Source organism: Marmota marmota, unplaced genomic scaffold, assembly GCF_001458135.2.
Source record: "Marmota marmota marmota unplaced genomic scaffold, marMar, whole genome shotgun sequence".
NCBI lineage: Eukaryota > Metazoa > Chordata > Mammalia > Rodentia > Sciuridae > Marmota > Marmota marmota.
The window spans coordinates 28,530,993-28,544,248 of record NW_025999968.1 but is presented as its reverse complement, the minus strand read 5'-3'; the positions used below and the strand labels follow the sequence as shown (position 1 = coordinate 28,544,248).

General features: G+C 31.5%; 1 protein-coding gene across 4 annotated transcripts in view; it reads left to right on the top strand.

Annotated features, from left to right (window-relative positions):
* Positions 1–13,256, top strand: part of Cadm2 (cell adhesion molecule 2) — a 1,008,835-nt gene that overhangs the window by 305,270 nt on the left and 690,309 nt on the right. The gene's annotated exons all lie outside the window — the stretch shown is intronic.

Genomic DNA, 13,256 nt, shown 5'->3' with positions numbered 1-13,256 from the left:
CATTTGTTTTTTAGGGATTGGCTAGCTTCACTTAGCATAATCTGCTCTAATGCCATCCATTTCCCTGCAAATTCTATGATTTTGTCATTTTTTAATGCAGAGTAATACTCCATTGTGTATAAATGCCACATTTTTTTAATCCATTCGTCTATTGAAGGGCATCTGGGTTGGTTCCACAGTCTTGCTATTGTGAATTGAGCTGCTATGAACATCGAAGTAGCAGTGTCCCTGTAGCATGCTCTTTTTAGGTCTTTAGGGAATTCTTTCTTTCTTTTTTTGTCTTTTTGCTCTGTTAACAAAGAGCTGGTTCATAGAATTTGTAGCAACTAGCTACAATGTCAAACCACCATCATGGTTCTGACTGACCCCCCAGGCCATTAGAAACTAAAATATGCTGGTTCCATTTAGTATTCTAAGATAGGCTAGATAGAAGACAATGTTTTGAGAAGCCATCTGAAAAATGAGGGTGTCATATATGTCATCTAACATTTTCCTCCTAAGGAGTTAGTGGAATTTGGATATTATCTCCCACTTACATCAAACTCTTCTAGGTGCTTGGTTCTACAGTTAATCCAAACCATTGCTTTGGTCTTCGTAGTCACTAGTGTGTATCGAGACCAATTATCTCTCTGAGACAGCTATGTTAACTTATTCCTTGGGTAGGAACTACTTTTCTTAGTAGGGATGCTACATGTGCAATTCAATTCCTTTGCTTCTCAGGGAGAAGATGAAGGTTAGGAGTTTTTTCAAGATTGTTTCACACTGAGGTGAGATTGAGGGTTATGAGTTATGGAAAAATGGTTGAGGGAGGGCATGAAAATATTTGCGAATAATTAGAACTATAATTTTTGAAATAAAAATATGGTTAAATTCATCAATGAAATAAACATGATTAAAGGTAAAGCTAATAATCTTAAGATTCCCTAGATTTCCTAAAAAATAGAAGAAAAGATCACAATAGAAAGTGGGCAGAGAAAAAATGGGAAGTGGGGCAAGATGTGATATAACAAATATCACAATATAATTCATATATCTGTTCAAAAGGAAGATAACAAAAGCATTGAGAACAATATTGAACAATTTTTGTGACTTTCAGATCAATTTTCCTGAGCTGCTATGTGATATACATGTTCAATTAAAAAAAAAATACTCAACAAGTGCACAATGACATGAATGAGAACATCGAAACAAAGCAAAAGACAGAGAAATTCCAGTTATCCTGATAGTTCTGGAAGAGATTACTAAAAGCAAACAATAACTGATATTTGAAACATCATCAGTAAAAGAAAATGATTCAAAGATTAGAGAAATATTCTGTCAGTTCATAATAAAAGCAAGAATATTTAGTGTAGAATAATATACTTAGCAAGTAAATTAAAATGAAAGTGTTAAAAAGTATAGACAAATGGAATAATATTTTTAATGGAAGGATTTTGAGAATTTTCTTTCTGTGAATTCCACCTGAAAGTCAATAGCCAATAGTTCAGTGTATTAAAGTAAAATTGAAAGTAACCTGAGGTAGAAAAAAATATATTGTAAATATACCAGAAAAAATAAATTCAAAGGAAAATCTTAAATTTGACACTATAACCTAGAACTGAGTATACCATCCAATAAAATAAGTTCACAAAATATTTAATTTTGGCACAGTAACTTAAGATAAATAGAAAAAATCAAAGACTTGAACAAACATCACAATACCACTTTGAATAATAAAAATAAATTTTAAATTAAAGCCAAAAGATTGGGAGCCAATTATCTAAATCATTGTGTGTGTGTGTGTGTGTGTGTGTGTATGGCAGAATTAACAAGTCAGTATTAATAGGAATAATTGAAGTTATAGAAAATCTTTCTAATTGATACTGAAAATATGAATGTGCAAGAATATGATATCCTGAATTAAATGTTACTTAAAAATTTAGGCAAGTTAATATGAATTTTTACAAAATTCCTTGATCATATTTATCTCTGTAGTTTCTATATTTCAAAGAACATTTTACAAATGATACTTGTAATGAATATTTCAGATTTTGTTTGTAAATATGGACAATATTAACAAATGTAATAGAGTAAAATAGTTTAGGGAACTTTTTAAAACAGTGCTGAAGAGTGTTAATTGCTCGTTTAGACACATTTATGCAAGTATAAGGTAGTTTTATGCATGTGAGGATGCATTGAAATATTTTAAAGTGTTTTTTGCTTTCAAGGAATTCACTAAATAGGTTCACCATTTTAATTATGCTGGATCAAATTATAATTTGACTGCTATATCTACTTAAAAAAATCAACAGGACTTTCCAGGATGGTTGAGTAGCTGCAGATTTTGTATGTCATAACTAACATGTCGAAAAGCTTTCTCTCATTATGCAAAAAGTCATGAATAATCAGGTCAAGACAGTATGCAAAAAAGATTATCAGACTGTGAAACTAAGGGAAGGCCTATTAGGCACAAGCTGTACACCTGTTTGCTGTTTCTACCTTTAAATGGTTTGTCATTCTGTTTATAAAATCTCATCACAATGAGAGTTCTGATTGAAGGACTGGAGTATCTTTAAATAAATACTACTCAAAAATAAAGTATATTTGCCCAAATAATTTGTAAAAATCTAATCTATGCTTGAATATTATATGTGGGTTATTCTATATAGAACATATATTTTTAAATGTGTATAACTGAACATATATAAAACTTTTCATTATAAAATATCAACCAATTCTAAACAGAAAATCTGTCAACTTTTAAATATTCCAGACACTATTAATATATGCCACAGCCTGTGCTTGGGAAAATATTCACTTCAAATATAAATATAGTTTCACCTTTAAACTGAGGCATGTAGCTTGCAAGAGTATTTGAATAGTAGAGTCTTACTATATTTCATCTTTTTACATATTACTCATATACATATTTTTGCTAAGACTATACCTCAAAGTAGAAATATTTATTTCTGTTTCCTTGTACATATTTTCTGCCTATTGAAATAATAGGAGTTTAATGCTTGAAATATAAGGTGTTGACTTATGTGTGTGTGTGTGTGTGTGTATATATGTGCATTACATTTACATAGGTCAGTAATAAAGTATGGGCAGGCCAGAAGACACTGGTAAATGAGGTCCCAGCCAAGCAGCTGAGCTTTAGAAAAAATTCTTAGCAGAGCAGGCTTTTTTTTTTCCCTTGTACTTTGATTGCTTATTTACTTTATATTTTCCTTTATTCACAAACCTCTGTCATGAGACACTTGTAGGTTTACCCTCCTATTTCACCAATTTTTAATTCTCTATAGAAATCTAAGTAATTATATACTCTTGCAAGTCCTCGCAATTATGAAGCTGATTTTTATATTTATGTAGATACTTATATTATCATATAAATTTTATACATATAATAATTCTTAAATTTTACTAAAGTTATGTTTCATATTTTAAAGCTATATTTCAGCCTAACTTTTTCTATTAAAAATTTTAAAATGGCAGTATATTTTTTCAGTTTCTAACTTTTCTGCCATTATTATATTTTAATTTTAGTACTATTTTAGAAAGTTGAAACCAAGTATTACCATTCCCCTAGAATTTTTATATTCTCATTAATATGCTCTTCAAATAAAATGGAATCTGTAAATTTATTCCACTTATCCAATCCCTATTATTTAATTCTGAAAATGTAAGAATTGTGCATATATTATACTATAGGTACTTAAAATATTTTTAAGAAATAGAGGTAGTTTTATGTTCATTTAATAAAACAAGTAGAAAGGATTCATTATATGCCAAATGGCTGGTATTGTGTGTTTATCACTTTTCATTATATAGTGCTGTGTAACATATATATGCAAATTATGCATTGAATAAATAGTAGTTCTTTTTATCGTAGTTTTCACCAGTGTGATTCTTTAAGTGTGAGATGCTTTATATATGTATACAAATGCTCTTATAGTAAAGCAAATAGGGCAATAAACATTAAAGATGTTTAGAATTCTGTATATCTAGTGAGAAAGTGAGCCAGTTTAATGAGGTAGAACAAGGAATAGGGATAGATTTGAGGACAACCAAAAATAATTTGAAAGTAAATAATCAGACTTGCAATCATAACCTGGAGTTTGGAGAAGAGTATATCAGAGAGTCCAAAAAAAAAGGCTAAAATGTCAGTAAAAATTGACAAAATAAACTTTTGAAGCTGAAATAATAATTTATTAGGATTTTGAGACTATGAACATAAAACTATTATGTGATAGCTGAAAATGACCACAGGAATAATAATATTGTACTCCACAAACTAAGAAACTAAGCCCAATGAATGCTTTTTAAAGTCTTGAATTACAGTATTAATCTTGACAGAATAGAATGCATAACTAAAAAATTCCAAATTTTCTTGTATTTTGTAGAATTGTTTTGTTTCTGCTGGGTGTAGCTCTCAATGACCTTGCCTGTTATTGCAATGCGTCATTTTGTCTTCATTTGTATTCACTACTAAACATCTGTTTCTTTAATATAAAAGATTGCTGTAGTTTAACTTCTTTTAAACTACACCACATTTTATGTCTGTTTTTATTTGATTAGTAAAATCTAAAGTTATTTGATTGCTCTTAATAGGCCTGATTTTGAACATTACTCATCTGAGTACAAGTTAATCTTTGTCTATTGTGATGTGTTCCAGGCTAGAGGTATGATATTTCATTTTTGCTAATCTAAATAAAAAATAGTAAACTATAACTTTTATAATTCTAGTATTTTTATGTTAGTTATTGTATAACATTTACAGCTGAATGTCCTGGAAATTTATACTGAAGGAATACCAAAAGATCCAGTCATATTTTTGAGGCCTCATGTCACAAAATATAGTTTTAGCTGGACTCTAAACATTTCATCTTGATGGTTTATAGCTTTGGGGTAGTAGAAATCCAGAATATAACTGAACAGATAAATTCCGATTTTACTGCACTCCTGCTACCAATTGAATAGGTGGCAAATAAAATTTAAATAAAATGTAATCAAATCAACAAAGAGCTAATTAAATCTGTTAATGATCATAGCACTGGTTACCATCAAACTCCTTGTTCAATCCCAAACTGTAAACTATTGGTCAACTCTCCTCTTTAACTATGTAAGTAATGGTGATTCACAAACATGCTATTTTTCTTTAAAAATTATATACAAACAGGATTTTAATCCTGAAAGAAAATTAACAATCATTTTTCTCAATAGACTCATGGCTAGATTTTACACTCTTTCTCACCTTTTATCTTAATGGAGACAGGAGATTGTTCAATTTGCTAATTAAAGTAATAGTAATTGAAAATTCAAGTGATTTCTTCCCATTTCCTTCTCAAAATCAATATCTAAAAAATGGATTGTTCAATCTTATCAGTCCTGTAACATCAAAAGAATAACAAGGTGATAATTTAAATCATTTATTACAAACAAGTGTGGCCTTATTCTTCAGGGTATTAACCATTATTATTTACTAGGAAGTTGTGAACTATATATTTCACCTTTAATAATTTTAGACTGTGACTGCATGAAGTATTTAAATTATTTCTTTTATATTTCCTAAAGAAAATTAGATTCATATAATATAAAAAACTTACCACTGGGATAGGAATCAATTAGTTGTAGCCTACTAGTTTTAGTACAGGCACTCACTGTTGTTGAACTCTGTTCTTCATTGAAAGTGTAGGTCTAAATGACCTCCTGGCTATAAAAAATACAGTTCATAAACCTTTTAGATTTATGTCCTCATCTCTAAAATGGGTTTACTTGTTTAACTAATGAAATTACTGTGAGGCCTAGAAATTGTACAAGGAGAATAGTTACCTCAATGATGAACTATGCTGACTTATATCAAGTAGAAGAATAAATGCCTTCTGTGTAGAATAATCTGAGACCATTATTACTTGTCAATTTTGAAAATTGAATTATTTCCTGTATATTCTCATGTATGACTTGCATTCGGTTCTTTTGTAGTATTATTTTTGGTACACATATTTTGCAAAGAAAATGTGTAAAAAAGAATGTGAGCACTTTTAAAGTTATTAAAATATGTAACTATTATTGCTAAATTAATTAATATTTTACAATTGGGTAAAATGCAATTTTCATGCTGGTATATAAGTTGCATCTGCAGAATTCTTAATATATTCAATTACATGCGTTTTCAAGTAATTGCACGGTGAGAAATGGGAAGTTAGCTAGGCTGTACCTGATCTGTATGCATACATGCAAAATTGAAAGATAAGATTCAGATGCAAATTTGTCTGTTGCAGTGCAGGTATATATATTTCTTTGAAGATACCTCAATTAGAGTCAGTTTTATTTCCTCCGGTATTCTGCTTTCCCATTTTGTTCTTTTTCTGTCATGGCTAATTTCCCAGATATAGATTAAATTGACAACCTTGACCATTATTGTTTTCTTGATTATTTCTTGGTTTCCTCCTAGAAAGTACATTGAGTATTTAAGAAGCCTTTTTAAAATACCAACACTTTAACAGATCGATACAAATCATATATTTTTACAGATGAAGCATTAGATTGGATTTTGTGAATATTGATCATTTCCTATTATGTGTTAGGTATTTTGCTAAAAACAAAGGATACTAAAACAGTGCTTGTTTGTGAAACTTTCCTTGTTGAACGAGTTTCTTATCACTCAACAAACTTCCATTTTGCCAATGAGAGAAATGAGATGCATTATAGTGATATGGGTAAATTTGCACATTTAGTTCGTTAACGGAGCTAGGAAGACATTGAGTGTATTCTGACTTTCATTCAAATTATAACATGCTGTCTCTACATTACTAATTATGGAGGGGAAAAGTACATAGACTGCATTTTCCTTTAATTCTACCAAATCTCTGTGGAATTTCTTTTTTAAATGAGGTTAGTGACAGGAATGTCAATGGGTTAATGAAAGGGAAAACTACTGCACATATTGTTTCAAATTCACTTTAGGTTTTAAATGCTGCATGGCATTTGAGAGTAGAACTTGACTGTATGCTTACAATACACTGTTAAGATAAGAGATGTCAATTATCTGGTTAATTTGTTAAAGTAGACAGCCAGTCAAGCCCCAACATGAACCTTCTTTAGTTTGTATGATCCAAGTTAACTGTGGACATAGTCAAAATTGATTTGTTAATTGCTAACTTTCCCTTCTGTTTGGTTCCTACAGACTTCAGTTGAAAAAAAGCAATATTTTTACTCTAATGTGTGCCTTGGCATCCTTACTCCCTAAATCAATGTCGGAAAATTTGAGATTTATTTACAAAACATAATTGACCCTTGAAGAAAAAGAGCCTGATATATAGCTAGTGTTAAAACAACTACTTAGTGCTAAGACTGTTAGAAGAATTTTACCATTAACCCATTTAGTTTTGTTAGATAGGTAATAAAATTCCATTTTAAAGATGAGGAAAATAAAGTGGTTAAATAAATTAACCAAGGTTACATACTTAGGAGGTGGTAAACCCAGGATATAAAAAGCATGTTGTATATCTTTACTTAAAGTGGGTGACTAAGGCTCAGTATAAAATTTTGTATGATTAATAAATGTCACTATGTGTAACTTTAATTTACTATAACTAATATTCAGAATAATATTTATGAAAAATATGAAATGTATGGAATGTGATATGAAATTGCACAATCCTCATATGAAGTAGTAAATAGCCAGAAGCTTGAGCCAGAAAGATTGATGACAACTTTAGGGAAGTAAATCTGCACTTTGGGCTCATGAGTTACAAAACAGAGCTAATAACTCTGGAGTAATGTTCTGGATAGCAGTTGGACTTGAATAGTTATGCATTATTATCTACAATTTGTAGTGTATATCTTAAATTTAATTATTTTAAGTTGTAAAGAAAGACCTTCATTAGTATCTAATTGTACCATAATAGATATGATATATTATCCTAATAGGCAATGATTTATCTACTTTTAGGAATTATAGTCTTATTGTCCACATATCAATATCCTGTCCTTGTGCATTAACATGTTTTACTCTCAGATGTTTGAGCCAGATCTCAAAACTTTGTTGATCAAAATTTCTTCCTGGCTTATAAATTTTCCTATGAACAGAAACATGAATATATTCCTAAAAGACACCTTAATATCTCCCATCTTTAAAAGTTTCAGTGATTCCTCATTCCTACAAAATAAAATTTAGTCTTACAAATTACATTTTCAGTTTCATTCTCCCTATTCCCTTTTATTTCTAACATCTGGTCAAACTGGATAGGGAAATATTCTTAAACATATCCAACCATTTTCTCCTGCCTATGCCATAGGATTTTACATTACTAATTCCAAACAGATGTAGACATATATTCTTATATTTTAAATTTAAGTTCCAAATACCCTGTTCTTTGAAGTCTAACAGATGTAGATAATCTTCCCATTCCCAGTATTCCAGTTAGAATCTGGGTAGAAATATACTTTATTCTCTATTTCAGAAATTTCTCTTCTGTGGTACTTTTACATTCCCATGGATGTGTTGTAATTTCTATATGTGCTTTGTCACCCTCACAAGAGAAAGGCGGGAACATTGTTTTAAAATGTTTAAAATAATTATTATTCCTAGTTCTAATTCCATATTACCTTGTCTATAATCTTTGTATTAGAAGAGTTTAACAAAAAAAAAAAGAAGAGTTTAACAATAAACAACTATTAAATATCATAGGCTAGCAGTCACACTTTCATTGATGAGGCTGGGAGTCTGAGAAGCTAAATGATTTACTTAAGGTTATATGAACAAGGACTTAGATTCAGCATCACTAAATATAATGACACTACCTACAAGGCTTTAGACTGTAACATTTAGTGGGAGAAGAACTCAGGCCTCAATTGGTGTTTGAGAGAAATGTTCAGTGGTGGACATGGAAAGAACACAACAGATGTTTCTATGGTATTGCTTATCCTGAGACTCCTTTGGATGAATTTTTGGTTGTAGGTAGTGCATTCAGTTTTGAGCAAGATATCTATAATAAAATACAGAGGAGCCAGGAAGAACTAGAAAGGATACTGGGGTTCCCAGCAAGTAGCTGAAATTGAAGAAATATTTTCCATAACATGCCAGGCTCTTTTCCTCTTGGCCCCTAACTGCCTATTTTTCCTGGCCTTCCACACAACCTTCTGCCCTCAGGGTTTCCCCCTTTTCAGCCATTCAGCTTTTAACTCCCTAAAGAGATATAAGTAATTACCTGTGACATCATCTTCATGCAACCCAGCTTTCAATGAAATCTTTTATGATTTGCATAGTTATGAACTACTTTTCCTAAATGAAATATATGCTTGTCAAGGGCAAGGGTTCTATCCTGAACACTCTCATATATCCAAGAACCCAATAAACCATAGCAGCCATTCAGTAAATAAATACCTGTCATTTATTTGAAAGGTAGAGATCAAAAAATGAATGCATCATGTGATGCCCACAAGGTACAAATGAGCTTTTTCCTGCTGAGCTATTGTGACTAAAAGCTCATGGTCTTTTATTTAGGCTTATGGCATGATAAAAAGGGATTCCTATAACCTCTGTCTGCTATGGTAACATGTCCTCACCTAAGGTTCAGATCTAATGATTTGAGAGTCTGCAAGAAACTCCAACCTCTGGATGATGATGCAAAGTGTCTCCTTATCTGATGCTGCTGATATCTACAAATCAAGTAGATTAGCAGACATTGCCTTAAATATACTGAGATCTCTCAGCTTTTGCTAGAGAAACTAAGGATAGAAATAGAAATGTCCTTTGTAGAAAAGTAAGACTTCAAACTTAACCATACCATACCATAATGAGCTCTTCATCCTCTGAAATCAAGACTTTATTGTAGGGAGCCACACTAAGGCAGTAAGCAATATTTCCATATAATTGTTTGCACCCTTTTCTTAAAATGTGTATATGTTTACTAAATGCAGATTGGTTGATCTTCTTGCATCTCAAATGAGACTTGTGTAAAACAGAAAGAGTATGCGAGATCAGGAACCATGGAACAAGAATGAGGCACCAAAACAAAGTTTATTGAAGGGTGCTCCCAGGCCAGGTTCACCTGTCAACGAATGGGTGAGGGCCAGGGGGAAAGTCGTGGGCAGGAAAGGCAAGAACAATGCTAATAAGGGAAGCTGGAGGTAGGAGGCCATATAAATTTCAGCCACAGACAGCAGGTTGGCTGAGCAGAGTTTAGGGGCATGGTGTCTGCCTAAGGTTGGTCAGGGCTGATGTGAGTTTCAAGGGCAATTTCTTCAGCTGGCCACAACTGTCATGATTGGAATCCATTCCCATGTCAGCTTCTGATTGACCATTTCAGGTGGTCTCAGCCAGGTGCAAAGTCCCTACCCACAGCCTCCATGAAAGGGGATGGAGAAGGAAGGCTGCTGACCCAACAACTTGTTTCTGCACTGTCCAAAGAGTCTACACAGGAAGGAATGAAGTGACACATTTGAAAGGAAATTCAGGTTGAACTCCTCAGACTCGAGATCCAGTCCTCATTGTCCAGCCCTAAGCCTTAACTTAATGACTAAGTGAAACAAAGAAAACGTTTGTTGAATAAGCTGTCATTATAATCTAAAATCATGGACCTAAATGGTAAACACATGCCAAAATATTAAAACTTGATTAAATGAGGACATATTCAAATACTAAAATTAATTCATTGAGTCAGCTCATTTTGAAACAAAACTCAGTAAGCAGGACAATATGTAGTCATTGACTAAATATACCAGTAAAAAAATATCTTTAAGGCAAACTATTTCAAATCCAGAATCAGAACAGCTTGTATAATGTGAGCACATCAATGGTGGTTTTTAAAAATCCCCTCACATCAGAGTAAAAAAATTACTATCCCCAGAAAACTGAGTAATATTATTTCAATATTTATTTGGAGCATTATTTTAATTTTCATGCATCATTTACTCATTTAAAGCAAACCAAAAAATCAATATAAAACTCTTATGAATTCATTAAATACCACAGAAATCTTATACTAATTTACAGAAAAATCATTACTTGGTAAATATAACTATTTGATAAACCTAGCTTATTTTGTGGATTAGGAACATGTAAGTATTAAGGAATGAATACATATAGGACCAAAAGAATACATTCTAATTACAATTTCAAGGTTTTTTTTTCTTTTTTTGGCTTTTTATACCTCTTTAGCATAAATCCAGTTCTAAAATAGAAGGGAATTCTTTCTCTGCTTTGTATTCTGTGAGATTAATATATGAAAATGTTTACATATTTTGGACAGACTCATAAAGGTGTAGATCTGAGGTGGATTAGCTCACAGTATACAGTTGCTGAAGTGAAATACTCTAGATTTTTCCCAATATTATTGGTAGAATGGGAAGAGAATGTGAGAGGGTAAAAGTGGACAAATTTAAGTCTAATATTTTCTCCTACAAAATTTCCTTCAATATATAAGGCCTGCTACAACTTTGTGTTCTTGTGTCTGTTAGTGGCCACCAAAGATGATTTCCAATTCTTCATCTTGCCTAAAACAATGTGTGTGTGGGGGGTGGGGTGTCTGTATTTTCAAGTGATTTAATATTCTTTACATACAGCCCTTCATTTTAAAATTGTTCTGTTGTGTTTGAGTTAAGGGTGCTGTATATCAAATGGGTTTGTTGAGTACTGTAAAAAATTGCAAGTCATAGGTGTTATGCAAAGTATCCCTTAGGTCCGGGAGGTTGTCTTCTTATGGTACATGTGTAGTTTCCTGCCATCTTATTGAAAATATACCCAACAAACAGGGCAATTAAAAAAAAAAAATCTTGTTAGACTTCAGAAAGAAAGGGGCAGGTTATATGTGATTTCTTAATATTTGAACTTTTATGTACATATCATTTCAAACTGCTTTTAAAAATCTTTCCTTCCTTTCAATTTGAGTGGCTTCTTAAAACGTTTTGCTAGAAAGTCAGGTGTGATATCAGACTATTATGTGTCATTGTCATGCAAACAACAAAATTGCTTTGCTTAAAAATGTATGCCACAAAGAATGGAACCATTTGCCTCTGTGTTCCAATCAGTTTATATCCCTGGTCATTCAGATGTCATTATATAATGCTGAAGTAGGAACAGCATGTTTTCTTTTTTCATAATTTAGATTGCAGTCATATCTAAAATTGCCCCACTTTTTTAAAAAAATATTTGATTCTATTTCCAAGATACTTCCCTGAATTTCAGACTAGTCAAAAAAATTTAACAATATTTTGAGATAGAGACAATATAGAAATACAGAGTATGTTTATTGGAATAATATTTTTTTTAAAAAATTAACTCTATAGACATTAAGAGTTAAAATGAAATGAGTAATTGCTAATGGTTCCATATATTTTCCCTCCATCTTGAATACTTTAAATTGTTGAAATGTTGATATGTATAAATTTTAATTTATATGTTTTCTCATTAATCATCTCTAGTGTTTAAACTATACTGAAAGAACTATAATTGTGACCTGGGGAAGTGAGTGGGGAGATTAATGCACCTATATGGAAATGTTTTCCTTGATATTATTTCATTGTATTTGTTTGAGTCTAGCAAAGCATCGAGTTATTGCTACAGAAAGAATTTGCATTTTATTTCTTCAATATCTATATAATATAACAACTCTACGTGTTTACTGGTGTAATTGAATATGGAAATTGATCACATTTAGCCTTTGATTGTCAATATTTTTACTTAAAAACTAGACAGCATTTTGGTAGAATTAGACACTGAAATCTGAGAAAGTAATATTGAGTAGTATGGTACTTACATTTTTAAAGTGTAGTAAAAAGAAAAAGGATTTCATAGTTTTTTTTTTTTTTTTTTGTAGCCATGTGCAAAGTATAGACACTGTCTTATTCAACAATTTTAGGATAAAATTTTTGTTGTCCTATATATTTTAAAAAAAGGACTTTTATCATAGTATGGATTGTGTATTGCTAAAAAGTTTCCATAAGGTGACATTGTTGAAACTCAAATTTCCATGTGCACAGAAGAGCTACATTTGTTGCCAATCAGAGAAATGTGTTTTCAAAACAAGTATAACATTTTATTTTTCATTCTCCCCAGTTCTGCAGTAGTGTAAGTGTTAAAGCCTGAGAGGCTTAGAAAGCTTCAGTGAATGTGTTAAGACTGTTAATGAAGCTTCTGAATCTAAGGACAAAATTAGCTCTCACACCCACACTGCGCAAAGTACAGCAACTGTCTGATAGAATTGCATCATGACTTTTACCTGGGGACATGGGTATTATATTCAGCTGAATTGATGAAATTGGGAAGACAGATG